The sequence below is a fragment of the Bos indicus x Bos taurus genome, chromosome 25 (assembly GCF_003369695.1).
Source record: "Bos indicus x Bos taurus breed Angus x Brahman F1 hybrid chromosome 25, Bos_hybrid_MaternalHap_v2.0, whole genome shotgun sequence".
In the NCBI taxonomy this organism is placed as follows: domain Eukaryota; kingdom Metazoa; phylum Chordata; class Mammalia; order Artiodactyla; family Bovidae; genus Bos; species Bos indicus x Bos taurus.
Window position 1 is genome coordinate 14,458,782 of NC_040100.1, and position 11,620 is coordinate 14,470,401.

At 47.4% G+C, this 11,620-nt stretch overlaps 1 protein-coding gene across 3 annotated transcripts in view; it reads right to left on the reverse strand.

Moving 5' to 3' along the window:
- The window catches only part of TPST1 (tyrosylprotein sulfotransferase 1), a 116,279-nt gene extending 105,005 nt beyond the window's left edge, over positions 1-11,274 (reverse strand). The window contains exon 1 of one of the 3 annotated variants that reach the window (XM_027526967.1): positions 1,199-1,430. The gene's annotated coding sequence lies outside the window, so the exon portion shown is untranslated. Of the gene's footprint in view, positions 1-1,198; positions 1,431-11,250 lie in introns of those variants that run through there. The other 2 variants (XM_027526966.1, XM_027526965.1) reach the window with 2 other exon arrangements.
- Positions 11,275-11,620: the final 346 nt, after the last annotated feature.

Sequence of the window (11,620 nt, forward strand, 5' to 3'; positions counted from 1 at the left end):
AAGGGTGAAAATTCACTGCGGGACTGGACTATCCAGCTGGGAGATAAACACTCTAAACCCTTCTTAGACACAATGCAATTTCAACTAGGAGGTGCGGGCTCTTCCTTCCCTAAAAATAAAAGTTCAGCAAAGGAGATGGGGTGGTGGGACTAAGTTGCAAACCTTATTAAGAACTCTTTACAAAGCCAATTATTAGAAAACGATACATGACACAAAGATGGCAAAATTCAATTCTTCGGAATGACTGCTGTAAGTAAATAACTGACAATGCAATCTCTTCATCACACTTGGAGGTGCCTAATTCATCCTGCCACCTCCCATTCTACTCTTGAGGTACTGGATACTGGACGTCTTGCTACCTCTATCTGGAGGGCACAAAGGCCTCAAAGGAGGAAGAGGGTAACACGCGTGAGCACCTACCACGTACCAGACCTATTGTGTGCCAAACTCTAAGCAACACACTTTACCTGTTAAGGGTGTCGCTCATTTAAAGACGACTTACGCTAAAACTGTATAGACCGGGCACTCAGCAGAGGACCACTGTCTGAAGGTTTAAGCGTAGAGGAAAAGATGTGTTAGCGACGGTGGGGGATGAAAATGGAGAGAGAAGGGGCGAGTTGGGAAAGGAAAGCATCTGGGGGCAAAAGGGCAAAACCCAGGGACACAGGGCGTGGGGTGGGGGGCGGGAGGGCGCGAGTGAAATGCCTAGAGGACCCAGTACAGGAGGGCAAGGATGGGGTGAGCCTGGGTAAGGGAAGTCCCGGTAGAGAAGAGGGCAGAAGTCCGATCCGGGGGACGCCCTGGCGGCTCATCCCCGGAAGGCGCCCCGAAGGACTGCGGAGGCTGGGAAACTGTGCCGGCCCAGCCTGAGGGACAGGAAGGCGAGGAGGGGGCGGGAGAGAGCGGAGGCCGACCACGGCGGGGGCGAGTCGGGCCACGGGGAAGCCCGAGACCGGGAAACGCGGGCGCCGAGGACAGGGGTGCGGGCTCCGGAGCCGGGCCCGGCCGGGCCGGGACACGGGGCTCCGCGCTGAGGGGGCGGGGCTGGACTAGCCCCAGGGGAGATACGCGGGCCGGCGGTGACTGGGGCCGAGGGATGCCAGGACAGACGCGGCCGGGACTCGGAGCCAGGTGAGCGGCAGCAGGGAGACAGCGGGGCCGGGGAGGCGCGCCGCCACGAGCGCGGCGTCCCCCTTACCTGGAAAGAGCGAGGAGCCGCCGCGCCGCCTCCTCAGCATCCTGGGCTCAGCCACTACTGCCACGGCCCTAGGTGGGGGCCATTCCGCCCACCCCGGGAGCCCGCCCTCACCGCCAGGCGCCAGCTGCTGCCAGCCTGGCCCAGCCCCGAGGAGCTGCGCTGACACGACCCGCGCCCGCGGCCGCCTCAGCAGCGACTCCCGCCGTCGCCGCCTCAGCTCCCGCAGCCAGCCTCCCCAGCGGGCACGGGATCACACACGTGCGGCGATTGGTTGCCCGGCTCCCGGCTGGGCGATGTGTCGGTCTCTCTGATTCGTGGGTTCCACAGGCTGCCCTCCGAGGGGGGCGGGGCTCGGCCTCCCGCCGGGCCCGGCAGGCACTGAAGAGAGGGGTGGGTCTGACGTCGGGGCTGCGCGGGCGGCCCTGAGTCCCGGTGTGTGCGCGCGCTCCCTGCAGGGTTCTGGGGCCGCCACCTGCGTGAGCGGGTGGTTGCAGAGCAACGGTGCGCGCGGCCTAGCTGGGGGTAGAGGGGAGGCCGCGGACAGGTGGCGGTCCACGCAGCCCAACCCCCACGGTGGGTGGCCTTCATCCTGGAAACCTGGGACCCGACAGGAGAAGGAGCTTTTCCAAGAAATCCTCCCTCTGCCTGTCCCTGCTTCAAATAGCACCTCAGTGCTTGCTACTAGCAGAGGAGATTTCACCTCATCGGGGTGATTCGAAAGTGCAAATATCACATTCTCACAAAATTATATTCCACATCAAAGTATAAATGAGTGAGAGTGGATTCTGTACCCACCAGAGAGGCGGAAACCCCGATACTTAAAAGTGAAAACTAGGAGAGGAGGGAAAAGGCAAAGAGAAGGGGGACATTGGGGAGAGGGCTGAAATTTCACAACTGAAAAATAACCATTCCTGTTCACAGGTCCTTCCTGCGGACATATCCACAGCACGTTCTGTCGAAGCAGTTATTTCAGCTCTGTGAACATAGACTGGAAAAAGCATGGGCTCTGTCTACAATCTTGGAATGAGTTTTGTTGTCTATAGAACTAGGTCTGTAAACCTCTGAGAGTTGCTGTAAAGATCAAGTGTACCTATGTGCTCAGTCATGTCTGACTGTGACCCCATGGACTGTAGCTCACCACGCTCCTTTGTCCATAGGATTTCCCAGGGAAGAACATTGGAGTGGGTTGCCATTCCCGCCTCCAGGGGACCTTCCCAACCCAGGGATAGAACCGCATCTCTTCCATTGCAGGCAGATTCTTTACCGCTGAGCCACTGGGGATGCCCAATTCAAGTGAGGTCCACACAAAAATGTCTACAGGAATGTTCATAGAACCCTTACTCATTATAGCCAATAAAGTGGAAAAAACCCAGATGTCCATCAGCTAATTAATGAATAAGTAAAATATGACAGAGCCACACAATGGAATATTACTTGACCGTAAACAAGAGTGATCAAATCAGATCAGTCGCTCAGTCGTGTCCGACTCTTTGCGACCCCATGAATCGCAGCACGCCAGGCCTCCCTGTCCATCACCAACTCCTGGAGTTCACTGAGACTCATGTCCATCGAGTCAGTGATGCCATCCAGCCATCTCATCCTCTGTCGTCCCCTTCTCCTCTTGCCCCCAATCCCTCCCAGCATCAGAGTCTTTTCCAATGAGTCAACTCTTCGCCATGAGGTGGCCAAAGTACTGGAGTTTCAGCTTTAGCATCATTCCTTCCAAAGAAATCCCAGGGCTGATCTCTTTCAGAATGGACTGGTTGGATCTCCTTGCAGTTCAAGGGACTCTCAAGAGTCTTCTCCAACATCACAGTTTAAAAGCATCAATTCTTCAGCACTCAGCCTTTATCACAGTGCAACTCTCACATCCATACATGACCACAGGAAAAACCATAGCCTTGACTAGATGAACCTTTGTTGGCAAAGTAATGTATCTGCTTTTGAATACGCTATCTAGGTTGGTCATAACTTTCCTTCCAAGGAGTAAGCGTCTTTTAATTTCATGGCTGCAGTCACCATCTGTAGTGATTTTGGAGCCCAGAAAAATAAAGTCTGACACTGTTTCCACTGTTTGCCCATCTATTTCCCATGAAGTGATGGGACCGGATTCCATGATCTTCGTTTTCTGAATGTTGAGCTTTAAGCCAACTTTTTCACTCTCCACTTTCACTTTCATCAAGAGGCTTTTGAGTTCCTCTTCACTTTCTGCCATAAGGGTGATGTCATCTGCATATCTGAGGTTATTGATATTTCTCCCGGCAATCTTGATTCCAGCTTGTGTTTCTTCCAGTCAGTACTGATAAATGCTACAACAGGGCTGAATCTTGAAAATACCCTGCTAGATGAAAGAAGCCAGTCTTGAAAGACCATATATTATATGAGCCCCTTTATATGAAATGTCCAGAACAGGCAAATCCATAGAAAAAAACAAGTATATTAGTGGATGCCTTGGACTGAGGGGGAAGTAATTGCTAATGGCTATGGGGCTTTTTGATGGGAGGGAGTGATTGATGAAAATGTTCTAAAATTGATTGAGGCGATAGTTGTGCAATTCTTTGAATATATTAAAAAAAACCCACTGAATTGTTTACTTGAAATCGGTGAGTTATATGGTATGTGGATTATATCTGAATAAAGCTGTTATTTTTTTAAAAGAGCAAATAAGGTAATAAACCTCCAAGAGCCTCAGGCTATGGTGCCACTCTAAGAACAAGGGATCACTATATCTGGTTGTTTTCCCTTTATTTGATTGGAAAAATCTTGTAAGCAATTCGATCTGACGAAATTTAAAGAAATACCCACCGTGATATTTTTTCTTTGGAACATTAAATCAAATAGGAAGCTGATCTGATCTGACCCAAGCTGCTTTGGGGCAGCAGAAATGGACCACTAGGATTAGAAAGCTCATCAAAAGAAAAGGTGCAGGACTTCCCTGGTAGTCCAGTGGCTAAGACTCTTTGTTCCCTATGCAGGGGACCCGGGATTGATCCCTGGTCAGGGAACTAGATCCCACAGGCCACAACTAAAGACCCCACATGCCGCAAAGATCAGAGATTCCCTGTGCCATGCAACTAAGACCCAATACAGCCAAATAAATGAATAAAATAAATATGAAAAAGAAAAGAAAATGAACAACGTTGGCAGGCAGAGAGCAAGAGGAAAGGGAAAGGACACAGCATTCTACAAGGTGATTCAGATACACCTGCACCCAAAGTGGTTTGATTAACCAGTCTTTTAACATTAAGAGCTATGTCCCATTCCACTTCCTGCATTCCAGACCGCTTCAGGGAAACAGCTCACCCTGACCTGAGTAATCTTGAAGCCACAGACAGCACCATGGGGCATTAATCCCTTAAACACAGCCCCTGCCAGCCTCTCTCCATGAGCCAGAAATGCAGCTTTGTGAAATGACCTCCACAACACCCAGAAAACACTTCACCCACCTACAAGACCTGGGGGAAAAAAAAAAATTGAGTAGCCAGGTAGGAGCTTGGTGCTGGTATCTCTCATATAAACTCTGAGAACAAATTCCAGATGTAGGGAATTCCATATGAATGGGGGACGTGAATCCCAGTGAAATCTGGCAGGGATGTTAGCTCCTTGCCTGTTCCATGCCAGGATGTTTCCCTGAGCAAGACAGCTTCAGGTCGCCCCAGGACCACACTGTCTGTAAAAAAAAAAAAAAAAAACAGCTGCAAATAAGGAGCTGTTTGATCTGAAGTAAAGCTCCAGGGCTGTATGGGAACAAAGTTTTTCTGCTTTTCAAAGCTACCCCAACCCATACAGTATATGTTAAGAAAATAGACTCTAAAATATACTCTTAAAAGAACACAGTTAAAAACAGTATATATAATATGCCCATTTGTATTTTTTCAAGTACACACAGACACACAAACACACTTGTGATTTTCAGAGATCAAATCAGTCAATCCTAAATGAAATCAACCCTGAACATTCATTGGAAGGACTGATGCTGAAGCTGAAGCTCCAATACTTTGTTTAGCCACCTGATGTAAAGAACCAACTCATTGGAAAGGACCCTGATGCTGGGAAAGATTGAAGGGGTGACAGAGGATGAGCTGGATGGCATCACCAACTCAATGGATATGAGTTTGAGCAAACTCTGGGAGATAGTGAAGGGGAGCCTGGCCTGCTGCAATCCATGCCAGGATTGCCAAGAATCAGACACAACTTAGCAACTGAACAACAATAATAAAAACTGACAACAGTAGTTGTTTCTGCAAAGGGAACTGAAGAACTTGGGCACAGAAGAGAGAAAGACATTTATTTTTTACTACGCATACCTTCTGGCACTTTTTGAAATGTTGTGCCCTGTGCTTGGATTATCTATTTGAAATGAACAAATATGTAATTTTTTTAAAGACTCTTTTCTGGAAAACTCACTGATCAAGGCTTTATGAACATCCAGTTCACATGGCATATGTATTGCTCTGTGTCATTTAGTGACTCTCAGGTTCAGCACATATTCTCTGAATGCCCTGGATCTATTTTCCCTCCCCAGCTATACACCTCTTCCAGGTGATCAGCTCAGATTCAGAGACCTTACCTGAGAGCCTAGACAGCTTCTCCCTCTGACCAATAGGCAGTTTAAAGGACTCAGAGACTGCTTCTTTCAGTCTGGCAGGTCCAAGAAAAGAGAAGAAGTGGAAGAGTGTTCACTGACACCCCGGTGAGCACCCGGAAGCCACTGCCATCTTCTAGGTCACCCTTTACCCTGCTTCTGCCTCAGAGAGTCATCTCCCAGCAAGCAGCCCAGCCCTTCAGAGCCCTTATTTTATTTTCTTCCCCAACTTTTCTTTTCTGAGACCCTCTCCATCCCTTCCTCTCACCTCTGCCACCACTCTTTGGTTTTGCTTTGGTTTCTTTTATTTGGACTGACCCATGCAGCTTATGGGATCTTAGTTCCCCAAATAGGGATCAAATCTGGGGCCTGGGCAGTAACAGCTCCGAGTCCTAACCATTAGGCAACTGGGGAACTCCCTGCTTTGGTTTCTGGAAGGACAAAAGTACAGCAGTGCCTACAAATGGCACTTCCATTCCAGGATCTGGCATGGAGAGAGGATGGGGGACAGAGAGGGTCTCAGAAAGGAAAAGCTGCGGAAGAAACTCATGCCAAAGGAATTACTTTTTTATTCTCTGTCTCGGACCAAGAGAGCTAGAAATGAGGGTCAGCAGCAAGGGGTTTAGAGAAGGCATCTGGATTTAGAAAAGGCAAAGGAACCAGAGATCAAATTGCCAACATCCATTGGATCATCAAAAAAGCAAGAGAGTTCCAGAAAAAACATCTACTTCTGCATTATTGACTACGCCAAAGACTTTGACTGTGTGGATCACAACAAACTGTGGAAAATTCTGAAAGAGATGGGAATACCAGACCACCTGACCTGCCTCTTGAGAAATTTGTATGCAGGTCAGGAAGCAACAGTTAGAACTGGACATGGAACAACAGACTGGTTCCAAATAGAAAAGTGGTATGTCAAGGCTGTATATTGTCACCCTGCTTATTTAACTACACAGAAGAACTGTACAAAAAAGATCTTCACGACCAAGATAATCACGATGCTGTGATCACTCATCTAGAGCCAGACATCCTGGAATGTGAAGTCAAGCGGGCCTTAGAAAGCATCACTACGAACAAAGCTAGTGGAGGTGATGGCATTCCAGTTGAGCTATTCCAAATCCTGAAAGATGATGCTGTGAAAGTGCTGCACTCAATATGTCAACAAATTTGGAAAACTCAGCAGTGGCCACAGGACTGGAAAAGGTCAGTTTTCATTCCAATCCCAAAGAAAGGCAATGCCAAAGAATGCTCAAACTACCGCACAATTGCACTCATCTCACGCGCTAGTAAAGTGATGCTCAAAATTCTCCAAGCCAGGCTTCAGCAATACATGAACCGTGAACTTCCTGATGTTCAAGCTGGTTTTAGAGAAGGCAGAGGAACCAGAGATCAAATTGCCAACATCCGCTGGATGATGGAAATAGCAAGAGAGTTCCAGAAAAGCATCTATTTCTGCTTTATTGACTATGCCAAAGCCTTTGACTGTGTGGATCACAATAAACTGTGGAAAATTCTGAAAGAGATGGGAATACCAGACCATTTGACCTGCTTCTTGAGAAATCTGTATGCCGGTCAGGAAGCAACAGTTAGAACTGGACATGGAACAACAGACTGGTTCCAAATAGGAAAAGGAGTACGTCAAGGCTGTATATTGTCACCCTGCTTATTTAACTTATATGCAGAGTACATTATGAGAAACGCTGAACTGGAAGAAACACAAGCTGGAATCAAGATTGCTGGAAGAAATATCAATAACCTCAGATATGCAGATGACATCACCCTTATGGCAGAAAGTGAAGAGGAACTCAAAAGCCTCTTGATGAAAGTGAAAGTGGAGAGTTAAAAAGTGGGCTGAAAGCTCATGGCATCCGGTCCCATCACTTCATGGGAAATAGATGGGGAAAGAGTGGAAACAGTGTCAGACTTTATTTTTCTGGGCTCCAAAATCACTGCAGATGGTGACTGCAGCCATGAAATTAAAAGACGCTTACTCCTTGGAAGGAAAGTTATGACCAACCTAGATAGCATATTCAAAAGCAGATACATTACTTTGCCAACAAAGGTCTGTCTAGTCAAGGCTATGGTTTTTCCTGTGGTCATGTATGGATGTGAGAGTTGGACTATGAAGAAGGCTGAGCACCCCAAGAATTGATGCTTTTGAACTGTGGTGTTGGAGAAGACTCTTGAGAGTCCCTTGGACTGCAAGGAGATCCAACCAGTCCATTCTGAAAGAGATCAGCCCTGGGATTTCTTTGGCAAGGATGATGCTAAAGCTGAAACTCCAGTACTTTGGCCACCTCATGTGAAGAGTTGACTCACTGGAAAAGACTCTGATGCTGGGAGGGATTGGGGGCAGGAGGAGAAGGGGATGACAGAGGATGAGATGGCTGGATGGCATCACTGACTCGATGGACGTGAGTCTGAGTGAACTCTGGGAGTTGGTGATGGACAAGGAGGCCTGGCGTGCTGTGATTCATGGGGTCGCAAAGAGTCGGACACGACTGAGTGACTGAACTGAACTGAACTGAGAGTACATCATGAGAAATGCTGGGCTGGATGAAGCACAAGCTGGAATCAAGATTGCTGAGAAAAATATCAATAACCTCAGATATGCAGATGACACAACCCGTATGGCAGAAAGTGAAGAACTAAAGAGCCTCTTGACGAAAGTGAAAGAGGAGAGTGAAAAAGTTGGGTAAAAGCTCAACATTCAGAAAACTGAGATCATGGCATCTGGTCCCATCACTTCATGGGAAATAGATGGAGAAACAGTGGAAACAGTGGCAGACTTTATTTTTTTGCGCTCCAAAATCACTGCAGATGGTGAGTGCGGCCATTGGAAGAAAAGTTATGACCAACATAGACAGCATATTGAAAAGTAGAGACATCACTTTGCCAACAAAGGTCCATCTAGTCAAGGCTATGGTTTTTCCAGTGGTCATGTATGGATGTGAGAGTTGGACTGTGAAGAAAGCTGAGCGCCGAAGAATTGATGCTTTTGAACTGTGGTGTTGGAGAAGACTCTTGAGAGTTCCTTGGACTGCAAGGAGATCCAACCAGTCCATCCTAAAGGATATGAGTCCTGAGTGTTCATTGGAAGGATTGATGTTGAAGCTGAAACTCCAATACTTTGGCCACTGGATGCGAAGAGCTGACTCATTGGAAAAGACCCTGATGCTGGGAAAGATCGAAGACGGGAGGCGAAGGGGACGACAGAGGATGAGATGGTTGGACGGCATCACCAACTCAATGGAGATGAGTTTGAGTAAGCTCTAGGAATTGGTGATGGACAGGGAGGCCTGGTGTGCTGCAGTTCATGGGGTCACAAAGAGTCAGACATGACTGAGCGACTGAACTGAACGGAGCAAGGGGTTTGGACACAGATAATGGGGAGGACAGGCTCCCTTTGCTATGCAAGTGAAGGAGCAGAGGTTCTTCAGAGAGCATGGAAATGGCCTTGGGAGGAAGTAGAGAAGTGGGGACAAAGAGTTCTCAAGGGTGAAGGCAAAAATGGTGATGATACAAAGTCGTTTGTCTACCTGATCCTCCATCCTGTTTCCAGGACAGGGCTTGGCACTGGTCAAATGAATGGATGAGTGAGTGAATGGATAGATGATTAGCAAAAACTGCAACTGGGGCTTCCTAGGTGGCTCAGTGGTAAAGAATCTGCCCGCCAATACAGGAGACATGGGTTTGATCCCTGATCCCCATAAGCAGAACAACCAAGCCTGCGTGCCACAACTATTGAGCCTGTGCACTAGAGCTCAGGAACTGCAACTACTGCAGCCCACATGCCCTGGAGCCTGTGCTCTGCAACAAGAGAAGCCACTGCGATGAGAAGCCCGCCCACCACAACTGGAGAGTAGCCCCTGCTCACATCAACTACAGCAAAAGCCTGAGCAGCAACAAGACCCAGCATAGCCAATAAATACATAAATAAAATCACTTAAAATAAAAAACACCTGCAGCTGCTAAATAGACATTTCTCTAAAAGGCATATGAAAGTGAAAGTCACTCAGTCGTATTCGACTCTTTGTGACCCCAAGGACTATACAGTCCATGGAATTCTCCAGGCCAGAATACTGGAGTGGGTAGCCTATCCCTTCTCCAAGGGATCTTCCTGATTCAGGAATCGAACCGGGGTCTCCTGCATTGCAGGCGGATTCTTTACCAACTGAGCTATGAGGGTATCCCAAAAGATGGCATATAAATGGCCAATAAGCACATTAAAGATGCTCAACATTGCTAATTATTAGACAAATGCAAATCAAAACTACAGTAAGGTACCACCTCATGCCGGTCAAAATGGAGAACTTGTGATACAGTACAGAGAACTCAGCTTGTTGCTCTTTGGTGACCTAGATGGGTGGGATGGGGGGTTGGGGAGGGAAGTCCAAAAGGGAGGGGATATACGTATACATATAGCTGATTCATTTCATTGTACAACAGACACTAACACAACCTCATAAAACAATTATGCTCCAATTAAAAAAAGAGTCTACAAATAAATGATGGAGAGGGTGTACAGAAAAGGGAACCCTCCTACCCTGTTGGTGGGAAGGTAAGTTGGTACAACCAGTACGTAAAACAGTATGGATGATCCTCAGAAAACTAAAACTAGAGTTGCCATATGGTCCAGTAAGCCCACTCCTGGGCATATATCCAGGCAAAACCACAGTTCAAAAAGATACATGCACCTCTATAATAGTGCTCACAGCAGTGCTATTCACAATAGCCAAGACAAGAAAACAAATGTCCATCGACAGATGAAAGGATAGAGAAGATGTAGTATATATTTATGGAATACTACGCAACCATAAAAAAGAATGAAATAATGCCTTTTCCACAACATGGATGGACCTAGAGATGATCATACTAAGTCAGACAGAAAGAGAAAGACAAATACAGTATGATATCACTTACATGCGGAACCTAAAATGTGAACCTATCTACAAAAGAGAAAGACTCACAGACACAGAAGACAGACTGGTGATCGCCAAGGGGGAGGGGGCTGGGCAAGGGGCAGAGTGGGAGGTTGGGTTAGCAGATGTAAGCTATTATATATACACTGGGTGAACGACAAGGTCCGACTGTACAGTACAGGGAACTCTATTCAATATCCTTTGATAAACCATAATAGAAAACACATGAAAAAGATGTACATACGTATATATAACAGAATCACTTTGCTATACAGTAGGGATTAGCTCAACACTGTAAATCAATTACAATTTTTTTTTTTTAAAAAAGCTGCAGCTCTCAGTGAGGATGAAGGCAGCAGGGCAAAGCAGAGAGAGACGCAGGGGAGAGAGTAGGAGGGCACTCAGGGCCCTGCCTGGAAGCGCAGGGGACTCCAGGTGAGGGCTCCAGAGCCAGAGATCCTTGGTGGAGAACTGAAGGTTAAACTCTCACTCGACTTAAAGTGACCCCAGAGCCCTGGCTGATTTGAGACAAGAAAAACACCTACCTGCAAACAGCATCAAAGAGCCAATGAACTGCGGGAGACACTTCACGATTCTCTTGAAGCTTGTGGGTTAGAGGGATTTGAGACAAAAAGAAAATGGTGACACAATTTAAAGAAAAAGGGGGAAAAAATGAGCATGTCTCTTCGCTTTCCCCACCCGTAGATCCAGGAAAACTGGCCAGGTCAGGCCCTTCAGCCACATCATCATTTTAAAATGAAAATCCAGCCCAGCCTATGAGCAGGCATTTTCCAAATGGCTACAGAACTCCTGCACCTTCCAAAAATACCTCTTCATGCACCTCCTGCCAGAGAAGGAGGGCCACATGCCCAGGCTGGAACTAACCCACCAGCCTTCCTGAGCCCAGGAGTTGCC